We start from the raw sequence: 17,559 nt of genomic DNA, 5'->3' as shown, positions 1-17,559 counted from the left end.
ATCCCAGTTTTCAGTCCTGTCTTGATACACACTTTTACCACTGTTGTTAAGCACGAAAATGACATTTCTGTGGAACATGTCTGTTGTATCTCCACAATCCCTTTTCACAGTGGGAATACTACCTCAGAGATTTTCTGTGTGCTTCTGGATGCTGCAAATATTTCCAAGACCAAACTCTGAATTACAAGTTTTGCAAACCCAGTACGTAACACTTTCCTTGTGCCCCCCAAAAATACAGTCTGAGTTCCTTAGAGCTGAGGATCTGAGCCCAAATACACATTTTCACCATTATAGCACTGATGTGTCCATGCCACCATAATGTCCATGTTCTGCTTTGAGCTTATATTTTATTATAGTGGGTTTTGTTCTTCATTTTGCTTTAGTATCACAACAGAAAACTGCTAAAGAGAAGAAGTGTTAGCAACAGTATTGTGAATCCTTGAACTTTGGCGGGGGGATGGGGAGGGGAAGAGTGTAATAGCTTTCATAAAGCAATAAATGCCACAGGAAAACTGTCTGCTAGTTCCCAGGGTGAAGCACCACACCACCTCACCTTCCTTTTCCTTCCTACACAAATGAAGGGATGAAAAGGTTGCCTTCTTGAGGAAGAAGTCTCTCTGGCTGTGGCCAAAACCACACTGTTCACATGCTCTTCATCAGCATGATGTACTTACCCAGTTTGGAAAGTCTAAAGGTTAAAAGACCAAATGTAAAACCACTGTAAAGAAGATGAGTGGTCTGGTTTAACCCTGCTTCACAGAATGAAACCAACACCTCTGAAGGAGACAGTGAGACAGCCATTGAAAATCATCATGCAGATGAAATGCAAGGAAAGGTAATTCCTGCCCTGTGTGGATGGTCACCCTACACACAGAGCAGTAAATGACTTTGTCTCCTAGTCACAAACTAAGTAGAAGCATAAAAAAATCTGTGTCAGCTCCATCTGTTCAGGAACAAAGAAATGCTGTGTCCAGCAGGAGTAGGGAGGTGATTGTCCCCTCGTACTCAGCTCTGGTGAGGCCAGTTTGGGGCACCTCAATACAAGTTCCTTGTGTCAGTTAGTGTAAATGTTCATACAGCTGTTTAGTTAGCCAGGACCCATAGCAAAGCTAGCCCTGGAAAGAAAAACAATTTGTTGCTATTGATCAGTTCCCTGGGCTGGTTCATCACATTGCTGCTTGAGTGGTTGTGTTGACAAGGGGGAGTGGGGCAGAAACTACATGCAGCAAAGTAACCATAGCAGTGCCTCTTGGTGGTAGCTGTGGCTTAAGCCAGTTGCAACTCTCAGCGGACCCACAGGGGTAAAACTAGAGAAACTTCCTTACTTACTGGAAGAGGCACTGTGGGAGTAATAGGAACCCAACATTTATGTTCTAGCCACAAAAGAAATTCCTTTCCCTCTATTTTTTTTTCCTAGTTCTTTGAAATTGTCTTTGTTTTACTCTTTTCCGCATTTGATACTCTGGGGCCCTAATCACTGACCAGAGATGCAGAGGTCATCAACTGCACTAACTTTTTAAGAGCTTAATCATCAACTGTATTCACGGAGGTGAGTAAAGAGACAGGAAGTTCTGAGTTTTTATTTTGTTGCTGCTACTGATTCATCCTGTAGCCTTGGGGCATCTCATTTCCTGCCTTCACTCCTGTTCCCTATGTGGAAAATGGGAGTGATTTTGACCTACTTGATAATGGGAAGTGTTAGACATGTGCCCTGTTGTACTGTCCAGGGAAATGGTTCTTGCCTTGGCCAGACAAGTCCACGAGGGAGGCTTGGGCTAGGGTGAAGGAATATCAGAGAACAGAATAGTGAGTGAGGTGGACTGAGGCTTTGCACAATACAGCTGTCCTGCTGCAAGTGGGCTTCAATGACCAGAGAGACTGGGAGGCTTTGAAGTCTCCTGCTTTCCTCGTGCTGGGATGTTCTCCTCATGCTAGTGATTACAGCACATACTGGGAGCAGATTGTATATGGAAGGATGCCACAGGATAGCCTTCCTCCAGCTTACACTCTTCTCCTCTGCTGTCCCACCGCCACTATCTCACATCTCCATGTGAGGGCTGTTCTATGTGAGCGCTGCTGGCACACCCAGATTCAGATATACTGCCTCTGAATGTTGCACAGGTGGATGCATTCCTGCAGTTCTTCCCCCTGCCCCAGGATACTGCACTGCCCCTTGAGCCAATGGGTTGCCCTCATCCTGACATGCAGGCAAGGCTCAGCCATATAGTTGGAGTCAAGCACAGGGAAGCACACATAGATGTTGCTGTAGGTGATGCCAATTTACACATGGACCAAAAGGAACAACTTTCTATCACCTGTATGCTTTGAGGCCATCACTGCCCACCCCCTGGCTTCCTCAGCACACTGGGGATTTGATTGAAAGGACTCCTGAAACACAAGGGCTGCCTAAATATAGCAATCCTGCTAGCACGGGAAGAGTGGCAGAGAGAGGCAGAATAACAGGAAGGGACAGTACTGTCAGCACTTCAGAGATGCCCACCTTTCCTCGTCCTTTCTCAGGCTATGCATTTGTGATGTTCTTTCAGCTCTAGCAGTGCAGCTCCCCTGTATTGTGGTCAGGGAAGTGGACTGGTGTTAGTAAAAGAGAAAACATCTTTTTTCTTTATTTTTTGCAGGTTTTGCTTTACATCTTATTAACACCCTGCTTTGAAGGAGTGATGGGCAGTAATAGGAAAGAAGACATTCAAGTTGTTACTGCACAGAGATCTAGATGGCATGAAACTATGTCCTAAAAGTTGTTTTGGGGTGAAAGAGTTACCTCAAATAGCATTGTGGTATAGCCTAGGAAGACAAGTTAACCTTAGTCCTGGAGTAACTAATATTGCACCTGTGCAGTATTGGAGCAGCCAACAATTCTAACTTAATCCAGGTCCCAAATGAACATATGACATTGTTCTTATGAAAATAACATAATATGGTGTTTATATAGTTTTTACACTGCTATGCTTTATGTGGTGAAGAAAGATGGTACCTACTCTTTCTAAAGCCATAGGACATGAGAAGCTCATAGCTGACATGGTGTGAAGTTTGCAGGGACAATGCACTCAAAAGAGAAGTCTGTGAAAAAATCCAAACCAGCAAAGTTCAGCAATTTCCATCACCTAGCTGGGACATTTTGAACCTGGTTGTGAATGTGCCCTCACAGGATTTACTTCCTGTGAGCCTTCCCAAGGAAGCCGCTCTCATCCCTAGAACACAACAGGACAAAAGGGGTGATTTCAGGTTGCCACAGTCTTTTTTTGACTCCACATCCCTAACTGACCTTCCCAGACTGAATTTGCCGCACAGACCAGTATCTCGCAGTTTACATCAGACTAGGAATTGTCAATTCTACAGCTAGGCTTAAAGCTGACAAACATGCATAAATCTGGCATAAAAATGCAGTTGCATGCATGGGCCAATTGAGAAGATCCTGGGTGTATTTTTGGACGCTGCCTGCAATCCAAGTTTTAACAAGCTAGCTGCTTCTAGTCCTGCTATCTGTCACACAAAGCATGCAATTACCAAGTGTGGCTGGCTGTCACAGGCTATCTCTGCTTGCAGCTAAGCTGGCTGCTAGTTATCTTCCCATGACCCAACTATGACACTTATTTCACCTCTTATACAGCGCCCTGAGCCATATCAGTAGTGGCTATGAGTAAACTTTATTCCTCCCTGCCTGAGTCAGGACTCCTTGGGGGGTACTGCCCCTCCTCACCTTTGTCTCACCCAGGGGCTCACCTGTTGTTTCTGAGATCAGGATGATGAGCAAGGCAGAGTGACAACCTGCTCACACCATGTTAGTGCCCTGGAATAAGAAAAGCTGCTCTACCAACATGATGGTGGCTGTGGCTCTTCGGGTATTTTTTTATGAGCAGTGCTTGCACAAGGATCTCCCAAGCCGCCTTCACCAACCACATGGGCATGTATACTATGCATTTCCTCCTGGTCTTTGGCTCTTGTCATTGCACTTTGTTGTTGTGTTGGTGACTTTACTTGCAGAGACATGTGATCAAACATATCAGGGTTGGAAATAACCCCTGTTTCCAGATTTTATTTTTCTGCAGATCAGTTGTGCTCACAGTGTGGTGAAAGAGCAGAAATGTGTGAAGCGGTGAGCATGGAGGTTGGGTTGCTCTTTTGTAGGCCTCCAGCTTACACAAACACAGCTCAAACTGAGTCTGCAAGCCTGCAAGGTTCTTGAGGAGATAGGTGGGAATTACTTCTCAAGAACTTAGGGCTTGTTTTGGCATAGCCCTGAACATAGTGTTGATGTGCCATGTACTGAGTCAGAAATGACACAACCGCATGATGCAAAGCACTGAACCTGTATTAACTTAATTTGTCGATTCAAATGTGTTCAAAAAATTCTGAAGGAGTCATTTTGTCACAGAACATCTTCTGATGGAGGAGGCTGTCTTAAGCCTGCTCAAAAAGCATGAAGATGGCACAGAAATATTTCTATGTACTTGGCTAACTGAACCAAAAGAAGATCGTTGTACACTTACATCTGATCCAGAGCAAACTGATCCCTGAAAGCCCGCAGATCTGGTAATAAAAAACTGGGAACTATGGACCTTAGTTGGTACAGAAGTCATCATGTTACCAGAATGAAGCCAATGTACTTCAACTAACAGTAGGCTTCTGCATGAAAGCTGCGAGAACATAAATTCCTACAGTGCCCCTGGTCTGAGTACAGCTGCTTTTGATCCTGCAAATTTATCCCTTTGTTGGACTTCATTGTGCAGACTCCCTGTGAATTCATAAATCTTTGAGGTCTGTGGCTTAGGTGAGATAAATTATAGAAATAAAAATTAACATGCAAAGCATACATTTTTAAACAAATGTTAAGGTTCCTGAAGTCTGTCCTTTGAAAGCTTTCTTCCTCGGTTTTCAAATTACTTTTACTTGAATGTTGAGGGGGTTTTAATTTTGTGTTCTATTTTATGAGTGGGGAGTTACATTTTAAAAGTAGCTCTAAAAATAACAGGACCATAGGACCATAATGAAGAGTGAATTATCACCGAAATGCAAAAGGGAGGGGGAGAAACATAGGTGAGAATTGAGTGTCACTTCAAATGAAAATTTTAAAGCCTAGTGCCATTGAAGGAAATGTAGAACCACAATTAATACACAGCCTTAATTGGTTTACATTTCCCTTTCATTTTATACAACATGAGGGCCACAGAAGCCATAATTGCACAAAACTCTGGCTTTTCAGTGAGCTAACTTTAAAAATTCCCTCTCCTGCCTTTCCTGGCCCTCATACCTGGTTTTACATTGCATAGTACTGCCCTCTCCATGGACAGCTTCTATTGCTAGCACAAGGGTTTGCAGGCCTGAGCCACACACCAACTTCAAAAATAACACTCCTCCAGAAGCAGTGAATCAGTTCAAATCTCTGGCAGTGGCACTGCTGAGGAGGCCATGATGGCAAAGAGGAGCACGTGGGAGACTGAAATGGTGAAAAGTTGTTTGCAGCTTCTTAAGTTAGCTCTGACAGCAAAGCCAAGATCTCATGGAGCTGTTGCTGACACGTCAATAGAAATGCCAGGGAAAAGTCTGTGGGAAGAGACAAAGCCTTTAGGCATCACCATGCAGCGTATAATTTAACAAAAGAGACCCACTGGTCATAATACATGGTTGAAATGAAAACTATTAGTCACCCTTGGGCCAGAGATTGGCACAGCGTAATCCTCCAGGTATTGTTTTAACAAAACTTCGTCACTGAAATACAGTAAAAGGATAAAAGCTGTGGGCCAGTGCCAGATTTTGATGCCAGGCAAAGTATTTTAGCTACAGTTTGGCTTGAAAGAGCATTTTCTGTCTTTTGCTTCTAGACTTTATTGATTCACTGAGTTGTTTTTCTGTATGATACGTGTACCCTCTGCAATCTAGTTTTAAGTAAGACAAATTTCAGAGCTGTTGTGATACAGCAGTTTGGTAAAGTTGCTCAGTGTAAATGTTAGCTAAGAACTTCCTAATCAATACAATTATTTTATCTTCTGACATGTGGAAGCTGACATGTGTTCTAGTCATGACAGAAACACTAATTAAAGAAGATCTACAGAGAGCTATCATCTCCAGATAAAACATGTGGAATTCACCTGTCCATTTTAGATGCCTATATCTGAGCTGATCACCTAAGTTCTTTTAACAGTTGACTGAAAGAAGTAAGCACCTCCAGGGTACAGTTCATCTCATCCTGACAGAGACAGACAAGTGAGTCAGAGGAACGGTATCTTAGCACTGACTGTGAAGAAGGCGTAGTGAGTTTGGGTGTTGAAGCCTGCACTGAAGATATCTTGGCCTGGTGTGATGAGTCCCATGCAGCCAGTCAATGATCTTTCATGCAACACCAGGCTTTAAGACTTTTGGCTGTGCAGTCTTGCATACTTTGGAAGCTATTTACCCATTTGACTTGCAAAGTGTAATCAAGAGGAAAGATGCTTCACTGTAGTGAATTAGTGTAGCTCTTCCTAGGAAACTGCACAGAAGCTCTTGACTGATTCCTCCCATGTAAGACCAAGTGTGATGACTATAACAAATCATCCCACATGCCTGCCTTGTCTGGACTTAACACACTATGGAAAGGCTTTTTTCCTCATCTGCTCCCATATTGGATATACATTTGTCGACTGCTCAGGTGTCCCCAAGTATCTGATTGTCTATGTTTAGCCTGTATCCAGGGCCAAACTCTAGCAGTTATTCTATCACCTGATGACTGCTCCCCAGCAGAGAAGGGGAATTGGGAAAGGGAGAGAAGAACCAGGGGCTGAGTTGAAAATGGATTTCATGAAACAACAAAACTGATACCAAAGTCAATATAAAGTTATATACAGCCTAGCAAAGGTACAGCCATCACACTGAAACATGGAAGCAGTCCTCAGGAGAACAAAGAAGAGCAGGGCCTGGAGGAGACAAAGCAAGAACAGAAGACCAAGCAGGGCCCTCCCTTCTCCTTGGCAAACTTCCCGCTTCATACTGAATGTGATGGGATACACCTGTGAGACAGCTTGGGTCAGCTGCTCTGGCTGACTTAAAACCGGTAGTGGTCTGCGGCCCATGGCTGACCTATTTTATCCTGGCAAAACCAGGGCAATGGGCTAATTTGTCCCTTCAGTCAGAAGTACCAAACACCACTCCATTAGTATGGCTGAGAGAAAAAAAAAAAGTAAGAGGAATAAGACTTGACTGCAGGGCATGGGGATCAGCAAGCAGCATCACAGAATGGAGGTACCTCTGGCAATTGTCTGGTCTGACTTCTGCTCAGAGCAGGATCAGCTATTGCAGGTTACTCAGGACCACATACAGTCAGGTTTTGAGTATCTCCACTGATGGAGACTCTGCAACTTGTCTGGGTGGTCACTGTCTTAGCAAAGAAATGTGGGAGATTTTAGTGTTAAAATGGTATTTCCTTTATTTCCATTTATTCCAGTTGAGCACTACTTAGAGTGAGTTCATCATCATTAGTCACCCCACTAGGTATTCATACACATGGATCAAATCCCACCTGAGCCTTCTCCAGGCTTAACAATCCCAGCTCTTTCAGCCTCTCCATATATGTCAGATGCTCCACTTCTTTTATCATCTTCATGGGCCTTTGCTGACTTGGTGAGGTAAGTTCCTGTCTGTGTTGTACTGGGGAGGCTAGAACTGGACTAAAGCACCCTTGATGTGTCTACCAGTGCTGTAATTACCTCCCTCAACCTACCAGTGACCCTCTTCCTAATGCAGCCCAGGGACTGCTGGCATCATTTTGAGCTATTGCAATAGACAGAGGCAGAAGGCAGCTGCCAGCATGACTGTAATTTGCTTCCCAGGAATGCCAGAAGCATATCTTCTAAAGAGCTGCATCCTTCAGGCAAACCAAGTACAGAATGCTAGGGAGGATGCTTCATGGGCAGACTGTATGTGTGGGAGGGCAGGTAGGGAGTCTGTAAGGAGAACCACTGTTCTGGCCTTCATTTGCTACTGAAAGAAGAACTATATAGAATAATAGAAAAATTTGGGTTGGAAAAGGTCTTGTGGTGGATGGCTGGGTGGGAAAGGAGGGCAACTGCTACAGAAGATTTGCCCTGTTACTTGCAGATGGAGTTGAAAAATAGAGGAGAGATTAAGTATGAAGAGAGGAGAAAATGGTGATCAGGCACAAGCAGGTGTGTCCACAGGTATAAGGTCTCTAAGGGAATGAGACCTCTGACATTTATGCCAATGGCATTGCCTGTGGTCCTTCTTGCCCCAAAGCCATACTTCTCAAGGCCATTGCCATTACTGTTTGCAGATAGATGAAACGTCCTTTTAAGCATAGGATCCTGCTGGAGCCACTTGGGTTGGAAGGGACACATGCCACCCTTTCCTGGAATATGAAGAACACAATTTACCTTGCTGATCTGAAAGGTGTTCTCTGTTATGGGTTTGAAGTTATATTGTGCACAGCACTGGCAAGCCTTCAGCCTCTCTTTAAGATCTTCAGGACAAATAAAGATGGGACACTTATTCCTTGGGACATGTCCCAGGAAAAACAAAGGATCAATGGCTGCGAGAGAAAATAATCTCTGCCTTCTGAAACACACTCCTTTGCCCTATGAGTAGATCACAGTGCAAAAGAGCCAAGTCATCCATTATCTAATGCATGGGATTATCTAAGTAAACATAGCATGCGAGTCCTTTTTTTTGATGTTTTGGCATAAAATACTCTAGCAAAACTTGTGAGAAAAGGTAGGTTTGGTGTATTTTTGCCTTCAGATGATCATTTTGTCTCTTCTTGGGCCTTTATGTCTTATCTGTCTTAGAAGGGCACTGCAGAAAAGAGCACATGGCCAATGAGCAGCACTGGCAGGTGAACTGAGGCTGCTGCTCCAAAGTGATTGAATGTATTCCCAACCAGGTGAGCCTATCTCCTCCCGCATGGCCTGGAATGTGTTGAACCGATACACTAGCAGAAAACAACTCTACGTTTTCATCCAGTTAGGGCGATGAGACTGCTGTAGGGAGGACCCAGAGAGCACCAAAGCTGGCACCAAGCCAGAGTCAAGCACCTGGGCAGGGAAGGAAGGGCTGAGCTGCAGAAATTCACAGACAGAGAGGCCAAAGCTCTTGCAGGAGGGGAGCCAGCAAAACATCATCCTAATTCTTCTGCACACAAGCTATTTGCCAGTGTCCCTTTAGCTATGAGAGAACATTGTAAAAGCTTTATCCACCTGGATGAGTCATTGAAGAACACTGCCGAGGATTTTTTTTTTTCTGGTTCGACCAGTCCACTGAAATGAGTCAGTTACCAGGGGAGATTATGAAGAGTGTTCACTGAAATAAAAAATACCAGCATTCAGCAGGGTGGCATCCCTGCTGTAAAATTCCAGCAGGCAAGGAAGGCTGCTTGGCTCTTGTTCAGGAACCAGCAGGAAACAACCCCCACTAAGCTGTGATTCGACACCATAAGGGAAAAGAAAAAGAAATGTTTAAATCCCTTCCTCTGTAACAAGGAGCGTGGATGAACATGGCCACATGGCCAGGTTAATAAAGCATTGCTGCCCTGCTACATCTGGAAACCCAGGTTGGGGGAAAAAAAAATCCAATTAGCTCCAACTGTCCTTACTATAGTGGTCCTAAATCAGTCCCTAGGGAGCTGCTGCATCAGATAACTGTGTCCCACAGTGACTGACTACATGCTTTACAACACCTGCCACAGATGGCAGCCACCAGCTAGGAGAGAGGGGTACCTACTAGCAGAGGCAGAACTCAGCTAAAAGTGTCTCTCCCAACCTCAGAAAGGTGGCAATGGCTTGAAACGGAGCTGCTTACTAGCAGATTCACCTCCCATGCAAAAGAATTTGCTCATCTAAATTCAAAAAAGAAGGAAAGAAGGAAGGGAGGAAAGAAAGAAAGAGAACACCTTTTTTTGGTTCCCTTTTATTGCAAAGCACCCAGGCAAAGCCAGAACTTGTAACCCTCTCTTATTCCAGGTGTCAAAGCTTTCTGTGTGCAAAAAAAGCACCGTGAGAGACTGGCTGGATTCTCTCAGTTAGCAGGTGTTGGAAGCCTGCAGGGATCTGCAGGTTAATTAATCCTGATTTACCAGGGCCAAGGAGGCTTATTAGCCTCCACCCTAAAAACAAGGAAGACCGGAGGAGCCCTCTAGGGGGAGGCAGGTCGTGTTTGCGGGGAGAGAAGCTGAGGCAGAGCCAGCTCTGGGGAAGAGGCTTTAGGTGGTGCTTAGGAATTACTTTTTCATCCCTTGTCTCTCAATAAAAGCAACACTCAGAAGAAGTACACATTTACACTTTAAAACAAGCATCTAATTTGTCGATGGTTAGCGGGAGCTACTGTATCTGCCATGAAGAAGCCAGATGAAGTCTCACGCTCCCACAGAGCTGGGCGATTGTTTTGGTGTTCCTCACCTTTGCAGTCTCAGGCCCAAAATGAGGCATTTTTAAGGCCCGTAAGAGGGGTGGGGGCGATATTTGACTTGCTGGCAGGGCTTGTGAGACCATACGCTTGACTTGATGGCGTTTGTGTGCTTGCCCGCCTGCGTGTCATAGGTTATATGCTGCTTTCTAATCAAATCCAAAATGTCAGGGAAGGTATCGCTGGCCAAACCCCTGTTGACTGTGGGGGAGGGAAAGGGGAAACGCCACAGGAGGGGGATGGGCCCATTGTTTAGTATAGCTACGGTTTCCAGCATCTCTGCAATTGTTTATAGTTCAAACAACTGGCTGATGGCACCCACTTGCACCTTCTTGCTCAACAATGCCTCTATCTCTTCCTTCTCCCTCCTCCTCCTTGCCTTTGAGGTGTTGGCACCCTGACAAATCCAGCCCTGGCCTCCCCAGGGAGCAGGACGAGGTTTTCCAGAGAGGGTTGATCTGTGCATCCCGGCCTCCCAGCTCTTGCCCACAGCATCCTCTCACCTGCCACCAACACCATCGCAGGGGGTGTGTGCCAAACCACGGCTTTGATGCCCCGACAAATATCAGTGGTGAGGAGGAAGGGGGGCAGAAACGCAACCCTCCTGGAGTGTGGAAATGCACTGTCTGGAAGAGGAGGAAAAGAGATGCTTGTGAAGCTGCTACTACAGGAAAGACCCAAGTGTGGAGGGAAGGGCACCCATGGAGCACCCTGAAATGACAGTGAATGGGAATAGGCAGAAAATACAGAGGTTTGGTATGGAGGGAAGCAAGAAATAGGGAGTAATCAATTCCTCCAGGGAAGCCTTGGAAAAAGGTCCTAAAGGGTGGCAGACATAAAAGTGATCCTTGTGAGGATCGCCCTTGCAGTGTGCTGGGCCTGTGAAAACGCTTCTCCTGTGCGTTGGACTCGGATTTCTCATCCATGGCATGTTTTCAAGGCAACCTCAGGTCAAAACAAGTCCTTGCTGGAGGGTAGAGAGGCTCTGCAGAGGGACCTCGACAGGCTGGAGATGGGCAGAGTCCAGCGGCATGAGATTGAACACATCCAAGTGCCGGGTTCTGCACATTGGCCACAGCAACCCCATGCAGAGCTACAGGCTGGGGTCAGAGTGGCTGGAGAGCAGTCAGGCAGAGCGGGACCTGGGGGTGCTGGTTGATGGTAGACTGAACATGAGCCTGCAGTGCGCCCAGGCAGCTAAGAGGGCCAATGGCATCCTGGCCTGCATCAGGAACAGTGTGGCCAGCAGGAGCAGGGAGGTCATTCTGCCCCTGTACACTGCACTGGTTAGGCCACACCTCGAGTCCTGTGTCCAGTTCTGGGCCCCTCAGTTTAGGAAGGAGGTTGACTTGCTGGAACGAGTCCAGAGAAGGGCAACAAAGTTGGGGAGGGGTTTGGAACACAAGCCCTACGAGGAGAGGCTGAGGAAGCTGGGGTTGCTTAGCCTGGAGAAGAGGAGACTCAGGGGTGACCTTATTGCTCTCTACAACTACCTGAAGGGAGGTTGTAGCCAGCTGGGGGTTGGTCTCTTCTCCCAGGCGGCCAGCACCAGAACAAGAGGACACAGTCTCAGGCTGCACCAGGGGAGGTTCAGGCTGGATGTTAGGAAGAAGTTCTATACAGAAAGAGTGATTGGCCATTGGAATGGGCTGCCTGGGGAGGTGGTGGAGTCGCCATCACTGGAGGTTTTCAGGAGAAGACTTGATGGGGTGCTTGGTGCCGTGGGTTAGTTGTTTGGGTGGTGTTGGATTGGCTGATGGGTTGGACGCGATGATCTTGAAGGTCTCTTCCAACGTGGTTTATTCTATGTATTCTTGATGATGATAACAATTGCCTTTGATAAAGCTTAAAATAGAAGAATAATACACAATTTTTCTCTTCACAAAGGCGGAGGGGGAAGCATGACTGGTATTCCAGGAGGACTGCTAGGCTCCAAGCCATCACTTGTCCCGATTCTCAAAGAATAAATCAAGAGAAAACTCATGGTGCTTCATTTCAAATGATAAATGAGTATGAGCTTGTTCCCATTTCTGAGGGTTTACTGGTATGTGCCTTTCTCTCCTCTAGCACCTATAACTGAGTTCTGCAAATTACAAGAGTGATGAGGGTGAGCAGTAATTCCCAAATTCCCCCTCACACCACCCCCCTTGCCCCCCCCACTGAAAGCTGCTGCTTGCAGCGGATTCCATCTTGAGCCACCTAGCAGCATTTGCTAGAAATCGGTGGTGTGGGCAACTCTGGGCTACAGAGCCTCCCCAAAAGGCAAGAAGTTGAGACAGAAGTTTAATCGTCACAGAAGGGACATTTAGAGGTTACTAGCCCTACCCTCCTGCAGTGAGCAGGGACATCTCCATTCAGCCTGATCTTGAATGTGGTCAGGCATGGGGCCTCTACCACTTCTCTGAGTAATCTGTTCCAGTATTTATCTACCCTCATTTAAAAAAAATTCTTCCTTATATCTAGTCTAAATCTCCCCTAAATCTACTCTGCTTAGTGGTCCATCCATGCTTGGCCTGAATTGCACTTGAAAGCCCTTTCCCTTCCTGGTTGGGCTGCCCTGTTCCTAGAGGATCCTTTGGAGCATGAGCCAAATGCTGAGCACCTTGACAGAAGGTAGCAGGTGGGTCCAAAGCCATGCAGCCCCCTTTCCCAAGAGCCAGCTTGTGTTCTCCTTTACATTGGTTTCCTTTGCTCCAAAATGAAAGCACTCACATGTTGCACATGCCTTAGATGAACAGAAAACCCACTCTCCTGTGGGACTTGTGTAGGGGCCTTCATGGAGATATGGGCAAAGAAATTAAAAGCTGGGGGGGGGAAAGGCTTATTGTCCACAGACAAGGGAAGGGGAGGTCTCTCTGGTGCCATATCCTTCTAGGCACTGCTGGGGGGAAGGGGAGGCAAACAGAAAGGAAGTTCAAGCAGCCCCGGGGTATTTCTTAGGGTGATAAAGAGCTGTGGAATGGACATCCCAGTCTGGAAGTAGCCATCCTGCATTACTAACTTTTGAAACATGTGAAGCAAAATTAAACTGGTCAATCTGACTGCTATTCATTTTGTCATGTCAAATAATAGCTTGAGTAGCTATTTTTCTCTTGTGCTTTCTCAAAAGGAAAACCCAAATCTGAAAAAAAACCCAAAGCCAAAACATAATTCATCCCTCCTAAAATCAGCATGCACCCAAAAAAAGGCAGCTCTTTAAATTCACTTTTGCTTTTTCAAGTTCTGTGTCTATGAAGCTTTAAACAAAGCAAATACTCGTTTTGTATTACAAGATATTAAGATTCTCACAAAGTCACCCCTTGCCAGAGTCAGGAATTAGTAAAAGCACCAAATGTCACAGGGCTTACAGTAAAATCATGGAGATTCACAGTATTAATATATGTAGCTTTACCTTTCAGATTAGTTTCAACCTTCTGAAAGCCAAGGTCTCCTTCCATTTTAATTTTTTTTTTTCTTTGCAGAACATAAACCAAAATATCAAAAAGCCAAGTGAGATTCTGGTCTAAAGAGCAAGGTACACAATATGTAGAGGCAAAAGTATGGCAAGAACGCTGTGATTGGACATATCAATCATTTCTATGGCAACAGGGAAGGATATGACAATACCATAGAACTGAGCAGAGGAGACTGGGCAAAAAGAGATCATCATTCTACACTACTAGTATTGCCATTTACTCATTGTAGAGGTGGATCACAAAATGCAGGAGACCATATGCAAAGCATTTGAAGTTATTATTTATAATTCCACATTTACAGAGGCAAAAAATACATTGCACACAATGAGTGTTCTTCCAGAGAGTTTGTAAGTCCAGACGATTATAGATAAAAGATATGTTGTGTGAGAGTGTGTTTGATACACTATACTGAGAGTGTGTGATTGCATGTACAGATGCTGTGACTGAACCTTAGATATCCCAAAAGCTTTTGCTTTTCTGTGCTTCTCAGGAGAAAATTGTATTGTCTGACACAAAGAGTGATAATTTTCATAGTTTTATCATAAATGTACTTATTTTTTTACAATCACAGGTGGGATTTAGCTTTCCTAAACTATAGTGCCTAGATGTGGGGTACAACTTAACTCCCACAGCACCCAAGGAAGATGGAGTCCATAAAGTCAGTGGAGCCTAGCAAGCTGCTCTTCTCCTCCTAAAGTAAACCCCAACACTTGGTCAGCCAAATTGCTCTCTAAACTGTATTGACTATATGGTCTAGATCCTTACAGACTGTAGCAAAAGATTAGGTACCCTGCTCCCATGCAGACACTTAATGCTTTAGACACCTGAGGCACAGTCCAGCTGCCTGCCCATTGGTGTTTAACACCATTTTAGACCTCTTTGAGTGGCTGTGACATCCTAGCAGGGCTGGTGGAGGACCTGTGGGAGACTACTGGAGCAGCAGCTCAAGACCAAGCAGGGTATGCAACATCAAATGGCACCAGAGCTGAGGTGACTGAATCAAGTCTTTCAGAAGGCAGCCACAAGCAAGTGGTCAGGTGTGAAGCCAATGTAAGGAGTCCAGGGAGCAAGTGTGGATCAGCTGGGGATGGTCAGGAGGCCACAGTTAGACTATAACATAGCTGAAGCAGGGATTAGGCACCAGAATCTGAGCTCTAATGCTCCTCCTGGCACAAGGGGTACAGGGTGCATGTGTGAGGGTCCTGCAGCTGTTTGCTCAGGGCAATTAAACCCTCATACAGTGCATGCAGGACCCAAACATCCTAAAATCAGGGTACACTGAATCCTCACCTTTGATGTTTACAGTGGAGATATCTGTATCTGAGCCTGTCGCCCACGCTTCCTCTCTAATAGCTGGAAAGAAGCAGGTGCTGCCAGGAAGCTGTACCATCTGTTTTGAACATGTGCTATCGAATGAGAGAAATTGCTCCCTGAAAATACCTATATCTTTCCCCTGACCACAGAGGGAATCTCAGTGTAGATAGGTTTGGAGTAAAAGGGGTCCAAGTGTTCTGCCTGATGTACCTTTTAGAAGATCCAGAGCAAGCACAGATGGCAGTAAGTATACACAGATGAAGCCTCTCAACGCGGAGCTTTCCTGTCCGTTCACAGGCATTATCTCTATTGTGATACTGAAGGAAATATTAATGTATATTTCTTAGATCAAACACTGATGATGTCATGAAAACTTTTACTGTTGGCTGAGCCCTTGAAGACTGTTCTGTTTCTTATGCGGAGGACAGAGAACCTGTGTACTGCCCTGCTGCTCCCCATGGGTCCATCCGCGCTCCTCCCTAGCTGCATCTGTGCAGCAGGACCATGTTGAAATATTGTTACAGATTTCAAATATTTTTAATTTTAGAGCAGGGGCAGAGGGGAATGAACAACAAACTCTCACACGAACCACATGTGTATTGAGGGTGATAAGTAGTACACTGACAGCTCTGTCCTGAGGCCCTTCCTCTGTCAGGTAGCACAGGCCCTCTTCCACTGCCCAGGCAGCTTCCACACCTGACCTTCTAAGAGAACAACACAGCCCCATATTCCTTTTCTCAAATAGGTGGTAATTAGTGCTGCACACAGCAGTAGCAGTAGCTTTGGTGATCCTAACACCTCCATAACAGAAATGGAAACAAAAGCATCAGCTCTCAGAAGGTTGTCTCTTCTCTCAAGAAATCTAGACATGACTGTTTTGAATTAAGGTTACAAAACAGCCTCCCACACAAGGCCAGAGATGGTGCTGAAAGTCTCCTGCACACCTACATATAAACACACCACAGAATAGATCATAGAATAATACCGTTTTGAAGGGACTTGTCTGTGTGCCTCTCATCCATCTGGTCCATCACTTCACTAGAAAAGGGCTGTCTCAGATGAGGTTGCTCAGAGCCTCTGGTAGCTGAGTTGTGAGCATCTCCAAGGAGAGGGATTCCAGAATCTCACCATGCAAAAACTCCCCTGTGAAGTTTTGTTTTCTTTTTATCTGATCAGGACTGCCTTTGTTGCAGCCTGCACCAGTTGCCTCCTGAGTTGAGCTTCTCCTTCACTATAGCCTCTCATAGCATCCTTAGAACCAAACTGCTAAGTGGACAATATGGGGAGTAGACAGCTGACTGAATCACTGGCCTTAAAAATTTGTGATCAGATACAAAGTCCCACTGGCAGCTGGTTGCTAGTGCCAGAGGGGTCAGTACTGGGGCCAGTTTAAGATCTTTGTTAATGAGCATTGCTCTCCCCTTGTTAAGAGAGCCAGTCATCACAGAAAGCAGGCAGGCAGGGTGATCAGGCATGATTTGTCTTTGCTACAGCCTCTCAGACTGTTCCCAGTTATCTGCCAGTTCTTCATGTGTCCAGTCCTAGTTTCCAGAAGGTATGCTCATAAACTTTCCAGGCTAGGCCAAAGTGTGCAGTTCTTTGGATCCTTCCTCACCCTTTGGATGTGACATTTTCCTTTTTCCAGTCATTGGAGACGTCCTCCTGTGACCACAGCCTTCCAAAGATGGCAGAAAGCCATATCTGCTTTGAGACGTCTTCACTCTCAGATGCGTCTCAAGATGTCCCAGGCACTTCTGTCCTGCCTGTCTGCAGGCTATGTATAATTTACAATATCAAACCACCATGTCCACCTACAATTAAATGTTACACAGCCAGAGCCAGTAAGTGCAATCTTCTAGTTGTGCTCTTCTAAAGAATCATTCATATCCTTGTAGGTCTGGCTGGCATATTAAACAGAAAATCTTTCAGATGTCTGTATCACTGCTTTGCAACAAAAAGTGTCCGTGTCTGCAGAGACACAGAAGTCAATCTTTTCTTTCCTAAAGAGGCTTGCAACCACCATCCACCCTGTTCTTAGAAACTTTGCAGTCCTAAAAGCAAGTCTCCTCTTTCACAAACGTCTCCAAAACCAACACAACACTCCCTGAAGTATCAGGAACTGCAAAGCAGGTCTGGAAGGTCTGATGTTTTTTCTTGCTTCACACATTCTGCTACTGCAAACAAGCTTCATGTATCAAATCCTGTTTCTTGCTCAGCTGCAAAGGGTGCAATGTCCCATGGCCAAACCGACGGCAGACTTCCGCGTCTGAGTGTTTTGCATGCCTCATGATTGGTGGAGGGCAGCAGCTTTCCTACTCTTCCTCGTAAAATAGGTCAGATATGTCTCATAGTTACTGGAATGGGACATATAGGACCATCTCAG

Source organism: Dryobates pubescens, chromosome 7, assembly GCF_014839835.1.
Source record: "Dryobates pubescens isolate bDryPub1 chromosome 7, bDryPub1.pri, whole genome shotgun sequence".
In the NCBI taxonomy this organism is placed as follows: Eukaryota; Metazoa; Chordata; class Aves; order Piciformes; family Picidae; genus Dryobates; species Dryobates pubescens.
This window is presented reverse-complemented; position numbering follows the sequence as displayed.